Raw genomic sequence first — 10,608 nt, 5'->3', positions numbered from 1 at the left:
TTAATAATAATAATAACAATATAGTGTGCACTGTTAGTTTCTCTGTATTTTCCAGTAAGTTTACAGCACAGCTATATGAAACCATTTAAACTTCATTGTCTTGACCTTTTCATGTACGCTATATTTACTAGTGGAGGGTTGATTTAATATCAAAAAGTGTTTATTTTTGTCAGAACTGTCAAATCAAAGGTTTTGGCCACAAACATCATGGGCCATCAGGGAATAATGCAATTGTTCTTACTTAATATGTGTTCATTTTTAAATGCCATTTGAAAGTTCCATAAAACAGCTTTTGAATGGGCGCAAGGCACACAGTAACACCCTGGACGGGGTGTTAGTTCATCACAGGGCAGACACACATACACATACATACACTCATTCACCTGTAGGGCAATTCAGTGCCTCCAATTAACCTGACTGTATGTTTTTTGGACTGTGGGAGGAAACTGGAGCTCCAGGAGGAAACCCACGCAGACACGGGGAGAACATGCAAACTACGCACAGAAAGGACCCAGACCCCCGCCTGGGGATCGAACCCAGGACCCCCTTGCTATGAGGTGAAAGTGCTACCCACCGTGCCACCCTAAAGCAAGACAGTATACTTTAAATTTGGATGTAATTTATTTTTTGTATTTAGCATTTTGTAAAATAATAAAATTTACAGTGAAACAAGTATTTTAGTTTTTTTTTTTAAATATACTACTAGAGTATATATTTACTATAAATGTACACACATGCAGTTTTTTTGACTTTGTGCCTATGAATATAAACAGAAAAATAGAATTTAGCATTTTTAAAAAATACATTTTTAGGGGTTTTAGAATCTCAGACAAAATAAGTAAAATCAGAAAAGGACACTACAAAACTTAATTATTATTTTTTTTTTTAACCATTTAGAGGTGGACTGGGAAGTGTTTACACACACTGACCCAAAGCACCATGGGAAAGTTAAACTGGAGTGATTAAAATTAAGAGAATTAATGTTCAAAGTAACCCAAAAGAGAAAGTCATGACCTTAGTCTTTACAACATCTCCAATGAGGCCTTAAAACTGCTAAACACCACTGCTCTTAACTAAGCTCAAATATTTAAAAACAAAACAAAGCTGTGCCCTTTTTTTTGACAAAAATTAAGATTTATTCAAAAAATAGTTTAATAGCTACTAAGGGTAACTCAGCCAAGTAAAAACCAAGGATAATAAATAGAAATAAATTGTTTATAATTTCAGTTTGGTTTTTTTTCTTTAGGTACACACAATTTATTCCTGTTTTTGTTTACTGATAATACAAAATTCCTGGTCATAGTAATTTAAATCCTATATTGTGATATTCCTTAATGTAAAGAAAAATCATTGAGGGACAAGGAACTTCCCTGAAATATTTTTCAACTTACTTGGTATCAGCACTGAATGCTGAGGCTGTTTCTGCTCCTCCACTTGTAGCAGAGGTATCACTTGTTGGGATTCTGTGACATATGATATTGACTTTGCTGTTTCCTTTGGAAAGATCCAAGAACTGACTCTCTGGTACCAAGTGCTCCCTTTTCCTGTAAATCCAATTCTTCTTAAGGATAGAAGGCTCCCCCAGTTTTTTCTCTGGCTTGTAAAAAGGCACAAGTTTGGTGTTCCTGAGACGCTTGTATCCATCTTCAGCTGACTGCTGAAGCGAGTTATGACTGGAATAGGTAAATTATTTTCCCCTAAATCTGTCTCAATGTAATCATTCACCACAGAGTGTGAAGTAGAGAAAATGGGAACAGTTTTATCAGGTACTGGAGGAAAGAATAGATTTCCAACCTCAAAGTCTGAGAAAAAATCATCGTAAGTCTCAACAACAGACAAGTTCTGTGAGTGGGAAAATGAAACAACAGAACTTTGCAGAGAACATGTTGGAAGTTCATCAGAAAAATTCAGAAAGGACTGATCGTTGAGCATGTTGCTAACTGCTAAAACTGCAGGAGTTCTGTTGGAGTCCAGTTCATATAGACTGTTGTCCAGATTTAATGTTAGAGGTAAGCTTTGTGGTTCTACATCTGGATACAAGTAAAGTGGGATTCCATCTTCCAATTTTATATTGTATTCCAAATCACTGTCACACTTTATTGTGGATAAGTCAAGTTCTTGATCTGGTATGTAGGTTGATTCAAACATTTCAGAATGTTCTTTAAAGTTCTGAGGCTCTGGGCTAGGAGATTCAAACATTTCAGAATGTTCTTTAAAGTTCTGAGGCTCTGGGCTAGGAGATTCAAACATTCCAAAATGTTCTTTGAGGTTCTGAGGCTCTGGGCTAGGAGATTCAAACATTCCAGAATGTTCTTTGAGGTTCTGAGGCTCTGGGCTAGGAGATTCAAACATTCCAGAATGTTCTTTGAGGTTCTGAGGCTCTGGGCTAGGAGATTCAAACATTCCAGAATGTTCTTTGAGGTTCTGAGGCTCTGGGCTAGGATATTCAAAGATTCCAGAATGTTCTTTGAGGTTCTGAGGCTCTGGGCTAGGAGATTCAAACATTCCAGAATGTTCTTTGAGGTTCTGAGGCTCTGGGCTAGGAGATTCAAACATTCCAGAATGTTCTTTGAGGTTCTGAGGCTCTGGGCTAGGAGATTCAAACATTCCAGAATGTTCTTTGAGGTTCTGAGGCTCTGGGCTAGGATATTCAAAGATTCCAGAATGTTCTTTGAGGTTCTGAGGCTCTGGGCTAGGAGATTCAAACATTTCAGTATATTCTTTAAAGTTCTGAGGCGCTGGGCTAGGAGATTCAAACATTTCAGTATATTCTTTAAAGTTCTGAGGCGCTGGGCTAGGATATTCAAAGATTCCAGAATGTTCTTTGAAGTTCTGAGGCTCTGGGCTAGGAGTTGCACTTGGATTTGGTATCTGTAGCAACTCCTCATCAAAATCAGAGAGAGTTGAGAATTCACAGCTTAAACGGCCTGGTTTCGAGTCTTCCTTATTAGTGAAATAGCCGGAGTCTGCACCGTCATCCATTAAGCTGCTATCTTGTACGCTAAGCAGATTTTTATCTTCAAAATGGACATCCTCAGGGGTGACACTTCCTCCCAATGGAGATCTGTTATCAGCTGACCGAATGTGTAAAATATCATTTATAGTCAACTTTTCCATTTCATCCCAGAAGGATGAAAGGGCATATACAGGGCATACTGGACCTACAGCTGCTTCCAAGTCTTCATCAGGTGGTTTCTGATTTGGTGTCTCCTCAATAAAGAAGATTTTGTCTTCTGTTTGTGATTGGGTTGGAGCTTCTTGCTCTGTGTTTTCTAGAGGAGCAGTGCTTGAAAAGGGCTTTATTAAACTATCTTCTAGTGGTTCGTCATTTACATTGTTTAAAGTGTTGAGTTCTGGGGGAACTGGAATGGTAATTTTGGGTTGAATGGGTATGTGTTGCTCATTTGTTGGTAACTGTTGTGTATCTGTATGATTAAATATGAAGGAATCATTCAGTGATGCAGAGGAATTGTTTTTAAAGATTTTTGTAGGCACACCTGAAGTGCATTCACTTTCAAAGCTGAAGGGACCAACTGTATTTTCATCTTTTCCAATAAAAGATTCAGAAGTGCAGATTATTTTTGGAATACAAATCTTTTCATTGTCTTCACTTCCTTCTAAAACATTTTCTTTATTACTGGAGGAATCAGAAGTGACGTCTTCATTAATATTATTAGGATGTGTATTAAAACACATACAGTTAAAATGCGTTTGCTTTAATTCATGTTTTCTCTCTTGTATTTCTTCATTGGGGGCTTCTTCAAAATCTACCAAGGAGCACTGCTGTTCCATCGCTGTGCTCTGTTCAACCAACATTCTAGAACTTTTTTTTTTCTTTCCCTTTTTTAGACTTGAAGTCCCATGGTTTACTCGCAACCTTACAGGACTGTAGTTTACTGTGACAAACCATCGCTCTTTTTCTTTTTTTGGATTCTCTGAACTTTCAGTCACCTTTAAAATCGTGTTTCCTTCTGTGCTACAGTTCCCTGTGTCTTGAATACATGATGAAGAAGTGATTGGCTCCCCAGCGGCTTCATCTAACTTATCCTCACTGCAACTTTCATCAAGTTGTCTTAAATTCTCTGTCTCTGAGGCATTTTGCTCTTGATCATTAGGAATGATCACATTGCCATCTATATTACTATCTGAGGTCAAGCATACATATGTAGTTGCAAGACTTATCTCTCCAGTTTGCTCAGCAGATGTGTCTGTGTCTGGCTTGTTGCTAAAACCTTCAGAATAATCAGCAACACATTCATCTTCATTTGTTGTGTGTGGTGCAGCACCACATTCATTAATAGGTTTATCCGACCTGGCTTGAGAAGGTAAAACTGTTTCCTGGATGGAATTTTTCTCATCATCAGTGTCACTAAATCCTGAATCATCCAGACCTGCGAGTCCTGCCTGCTGAATCGAACATTCCTCGCTGTCCTCATAGAAACTCTCCCAGTCTTGTTCAGCTATTTGAACACTGTAATCCAAGTCATCCATTTATGCTGGATTTACACTGTATAATTCAAAATTAAAAAGGGTAAAGGTAAAGTAGTTTAGTAAAGGTATTATTGAATGATTTTAAATATCTTCAAAATATAAGTGGAACAATGAAGCAGATAGTATTGGTGTCACACAGCATTACACCGAATAGCCATAACATTAAAACCATGTCCTTGTTTCTACACTCACTGTCCATTTTATCAGCTCCAGGTATCATATAGAAGCACTTTGTAGTTGTACAATTACTGACTGTAGTCCATCTGTTTCTCTGCATTCTGTGTTAGCCCCCTTTCATGCTGTTCTTCAATGGTCAGGACCCCCACAGGACCACCACAGAGCAGGTATTATTTAGGTGGTGGATGATTCTCAGCACTGCACTGCAGTGACACTGACATGGTGGTGGTGTGTTACTGTGTGTTGTGCTAGTATGAGTGGTTAAGACACAGCAGCGCTGCTGGAGTTTTTAAATATTGTGTCCACTTACTTTCCACTCTATTAGACACTCCTACCTAGTTGGTCCACCTTGTAGATGTAAAGTCAGAGACGATCGCTCATCTATTGCTGCTGTTTGAGTTGGTCATCTTTTAGACCTTCATCAGTGGTCACAGGATGCTGCCCATGGGGCGCTGTTGGCTGGATATTTTTGGTTGGTGGACTATTCTCAGTCCAGCAGTGACAGTGAGGTGTTTAAAAACTCCAGCAGCATTGCTGTGTCTTATCCACTCATACCAGCACAACACACACTAACACACCACCACCATGTCAGTGTCACTGCAGTGCTGAGAATGATCCACCACCCAAATAACACCTGCTTTGTGGTGGTCCTGTGGGGGTCCTGACCATTGAAGAACAGCATGAAAGGGGGCTAACAAAGCATGCAGAGAAACAGATGGACTACAGTCAGTAATTGTAGAACTACAAAGTGCTTCTATATGGTAAGTGGTGCTGATAAAATAAACAGTAAGTGTAGAAACAAGTGGTTTTAATGTTATGGCTGATCGGTGTATAGCTTATCCATAGTGACTAACAGAAGTGCCTCCTTACTCTAGTACAAATTTACAACAAATTTTCATCTTTTGGAAAGATAGATTGATTAGTACATTTTTAAGGGCTTAGTAAAGAGGTAGGTCTTTAGCCATCTTTTAAAGACCAGTTAAACCAGACATCTCTGATTGTTAATAGTTTGACATGGTCTCCATGAATATCATATTGTTATTCTGTTTTTATGTACATCCTAAAGCATGCTCATAGGTGGAAAGGCTATAATTAATGACTTAAATGAATTTGTGAGTGTGTGATGCCCTCCAGAATGTATTAGCACATCAAGCCCAGTGTTTCTGAAGAATTAGCTACTCTAAATTGCACCTATGTGTGACTAAATAGGCAAGTAAGTAAATGATATATAGTAAGTGGGTGGTGCCCTGCAACAGACTGGTGAACATGCCAAAATCTACCCAGATGGTTATAGAGTCTATAAAGCTAATTAAAATCCTTGAAGTTCTGTGGCACCAAAACTACCTGCTGCACCACTGCTGGATACAGTTTTATTTTAATGGTAAACAATATATAATACACATTACTCTTCTCAGAACACTTTACTATGTAAGTAAATAAATTAATTTAAACACAGCTTGTCAAAAATCAGTACTACTATAAGTATTACTATAAGTACTTATACAGTATTACTATAAGTACTTCATATAGTATTTGAACTCGTTGTAGACAGTGGGTGTTTGGAACTCTGCATTTGGAACTAAGCCTGCTCGGACTGACACAAGAGTAGCTGCATCCATGGAAAATGTGCCAACTATTTGGCAGTGGTTCAGTATGAGCTAACAGGCAAAGAAAAAAATCTTAAACTATGAACAAATCCTCAGAATAAAAAAAAGACAGTCCTCAGAATAAAAAAGACCCATTACACAACAATGCACCTCAAAATACCATACCAAAAAACTGTAAACTATATAGCCCAAAGTATGTGGACACATAACCATGAGCTAGCTGGATATCTTCCAAAACTGTGGGCATAAATATAATTTGCAGACGTCACAGCCTACTCCATTCTGGGAAGGTTTTCCACAATATTTTGTGTCTGTAGGAATTTGTGTCCAAGGGGTAAGAGCACCTGTGAGGTCAGACATTCATCCAAGGGTGTTTAGTGCTGTTGAGGTCAAATACAAAGTCCCTTTACACCAAACTCATTAAACCATGTCTTTATCAAACTTGACCATCTGTTTTTCTATTTATTTATGCACTTTCTCCCATTTTCTCCCGATTTAGTGCAGTCAATCTGTCCTCTGCTGCTGGGAATCCCCGACTGCATTCGAGGAGGGTATGTTGCTGCTCACGTCTCCTCCGACACATGCATTGTCTTAGTGGACCCCTTCTCTTCCTCTTAACCCTCAATTGCTCAAACAATACAGTGAGGAAAATAAGTATTTGATCCCCTGCTGATTTTGTAAGTTTACCCCCTTACAAAGACTTGAACAGTCTATAATTTTTATGGAAGGTTTATTTTAACAGAGAGAGACAGAATATCAACAAAAAATCCAGTTATAAATTAATTTTTATTTAATTAAGGGAAATAAGTATTTGATCCCCTACCAACCAGCAAGAATTCTGACCCCCACAGACCGGTTATGTGCCCATGAGGCACACAAATTAGTCCTGTCCCTGTATAAAAGACTCCTGTCACAGAATCAGTTTCTTCTGTTCAAATCTCTCGACCACCATGGGCAAGACCAAAGAGCTATCAAAGGACGTCAGGGACAAGATTGTAGACCTGCACAAGACTGGAATGGGCTACAAGACCATCAGCAAGAAGCTTGGTGAGAAAGAGACCACTGTTAATTCGAATTCGATAATTCGAAAATGGAAGAAATACAAGATCACAGTCAATCGCCCTCACTCTGGAGCTCCATGCAAGATCTCACCTGGTGGGGTAAGAATGATTCTGAGAAAGGTGAGGTCAGTCCAGAATTACACGGGAGGAGCTTGTCAATGATCTCAAGGGAGCTGGGAGCAGAGAAATGCTGGATATGACCCCAAGAACACCATCCCCACATTGGCATTTCTCTGCCTCCAAACACGGCGAGTGGAGTTGATGCCAGTCTCATCTGACCATATCACATTCTCCCAAGCTTACTCTGAATCATTCAGGTGTTCATTGGCAAACTTCAGACGGGCCTGTACATGAGCCTTCTTGAGCAAAGGGACTTTTGACGAGCTCCTCCCGTGTAATTCTGGACTGACCTCACCTTTCTCAGAATCATTCTTACCCCACCAGGTGAGATCTTGCATGGAGCTCCAGAGTGAGGGCGATTGACTGTGATCTTGTATTTCTTCCATTTTCGAATTATCGTGCCAACAGTGGTCTCTTTCTCACCAAGCTTCTTGCTGATGGTCTTGTAGCCCATTCCAGCCTTGTGCAGGTCTACAATCTTGTCACTGACGTCCTTTGATAGCTCTTTGGTCTTGCCCATGGTGGTCGAGAGATTTGAACGGAAGAAACTGATTCTGTGACAGGTGTCTTTTATACAGGGACAGGACTAATTTGTGTGCCTTTTGTGCACATAACCGGTCTGTGGGGGTCAGAATTCTTGCTGGTTGGTAGGGGATCAAATACTTATTTCCCTTAATTAAATACAAATTAATTTATAACTTTTATTTCATGTTTTTTTTCTGGATTTTTTGTTGATATTCTGTCTCTCTCTGTTAAAATAAACCTTTCATAAAAATTATAGACTGTTCAAGTCTTTGTAAGGGGGTAAACTTACAAAATCAGCAGGGGATCAAATATTTATTTTCCCCACTGTTTATTGTCAGAGTACTGTAAGTCGCTTTGGATAAAAGCGTCTGCTAAATGCCGAAAATGTAAAGGAGTGTGTCTTAAACACCTGCACTCAGTTATTAGGAGGGGGTACACATACTTCTGGCCATATAGTGTAGTTGTACTAGCTTGCAAATTTCCAAAATACTACTTTATATATATATTATTGGTATAAATATATTCAACATTTTTAAAAAAGTATTTGAGCCTTTCCCATTACCTGTTATTGCAGGATTTGTCACACGGAATGATTTCAAATCATTAAGCAAAAAATAGGGTCAAAGTTAACCAACACCTTGTATGACCTTTTTTGAAATGGTTCTACTTTAATTGTTAAGTAAATTCAGCTAATTAAAAACAACCAAGTTTGATTTAGCCAGCCCTGTATAACCCATCTCACTTATCTCGAACCTCACTATTAAAGTCTAGCAGTCAACTATTATCACACTCCACAGAAGTCAGTTGCAATCATAATAAACAAGCAATACAAAATATCACAACAGCTTTCTACTTGCATATACAATTTTGCACCTCTCAGTCATCTGTTACTTTATGAGCTTCTTTAAGATTACTGAGCTTCACTCCTTGTTTTGTTTGACTTACCTTTAGCTGTAAATTATAAATCCCAAACACTTGAGCATTCCCAGGGTTGGCATGGCGCTTGTCCCCATCGTTCTCACTGCCCTTGTGTATGGGAATGTGAGGCCTCTGCTTTACTCTGATATAAATAGAGCAATGAATCTGGTCACATGAAAGACTGCATGTGTGCTGCTGTACCCAGGAAAAGCATTTTGTTATGCACCCTAGATAACACTTATCAGGACAATTGAAAAGATCTACCAACCCAATTCTCAGAAATGTTGAGAGATTTTGTAAAATGCAATACAAACAAGAATCTGTGATTTGTTAATTCTTCTTGAACATACATTTTAACTGAAAAAAGTTCAAAAAAAGATTTTTAATGTTTCACTGACCCTTAATTGCACTTTGTAAATATAAAGAACATTTGAATTCAATGCCTGCAACAACTTGGAGTGAAAACATTACACAATAAACAGGTGATTGGGTATAAAAAGGAGGATCCCCCGAAGGCCCAGATTGGTTTAGATTCACCACTTTTTGCAAAACCTTGGGAGAAAATTGTCAATCAGGTAAAAAAGAACATTTCTCCACACAAAGTAAAACACAAGGTCTTTTAGCATCTACCATATGTAATATAACAGACTCCGGGAATCCAGAGAAATGTCAGTCCATGTAGGGTCAGAATCCACATAACGTCGTTGTCCTTTGAAAAACGTATCTCCACTTTTAGCGGTTTTCACTTTTTTACATGTGTTGATTGTGGATATAAATCTCTGTCTGTCCATAGCAGCTAATATCAAAATGACCAATGAAAAGATGAAAAATCACGCAATCTCTTTAACTAGTATCGTGTCCACTAGTACCACTGGCTGCTAGATTAAATGTGCTGATTTTGACCAGGTATAGTCTAGTATAGTAATATTAGACTCTGCTCATGCTAAAACACGCATTCGTACTGACGGTATTTAAAAGAACACACAACAGGCTGTGCCGGAAGTTTGACGTGCTCGTTGGAATTCACCAAAAGAAATCCATGTATGTCTCTACAATACACGTAAGTCCATTTTACATATGAAACCGACGGACTGACGACCTGATAAAGATGTATTTTTATTCCTGTGCTGAATTTTATCTAAATTGTGCTATCTGTGGTTTGTTAGCACCGTTACTGTCAGGGGAAAAAGTTTTTTCCTTTTCCTGAAAAGTTGGACTTTTGGAGATACGTGTTTTTCATCGGACAGCAACGACAATTAAACATGTGTGACCTTTGAGCCCTTAGGTGGCATTGTATGAGAAACTGTCATACTACTCTGGTAAATATTAGAGCTGGGCAGTTCCTGAATCACCCGGGTTAATGATTCGAATCTTTGTACTGAATCAGGAATCACGAGAAATCTCAATTAACTCGGATCCTATGAGTCCTCTGACTGGCTGCTGCTAAGCACACAAGACGAGTGACTCACCGAAACACCGTGGACTCAGATGATTTGGCTGAACCAACTTCACTCCAGTCCGTGAATCTAAGTAATAAGGTAATATTCCAATAAACAAGCGGTTAAACACACCGATGTTCGTTATGTGGCTGATTTTATGCACATGCTATTATTGTTCTTCTTCTTCTTATTATTATTATTATTATCAGTAGTAGTGGTATAGATTAGTAATACAGCATATTTTCTTGTAAGCAAAACAACAACAAAATA

This window comes from Trichomycterus rosablanca, chromosome 6 (genome assembly GCF_030014385.1).
Source record: "Trichomycterus rosablanca isolate fTriRos1 chromosome 6, fTriRos1.hap1, whole genome shotgun sequence".
Classification (NCBI taxonomy): domain Eukaryota; kingdom Metazoa; phylum Chordata; class Actinopteri; order Siluriformes; family Trichomycteridae; genus Trichomycterus; species Trichomycterus rosablanca.
The sequence above is the reverse complement of the archived record's forward strand: the minus strand, read 5'-3'. Positions refer to the sequence as shown.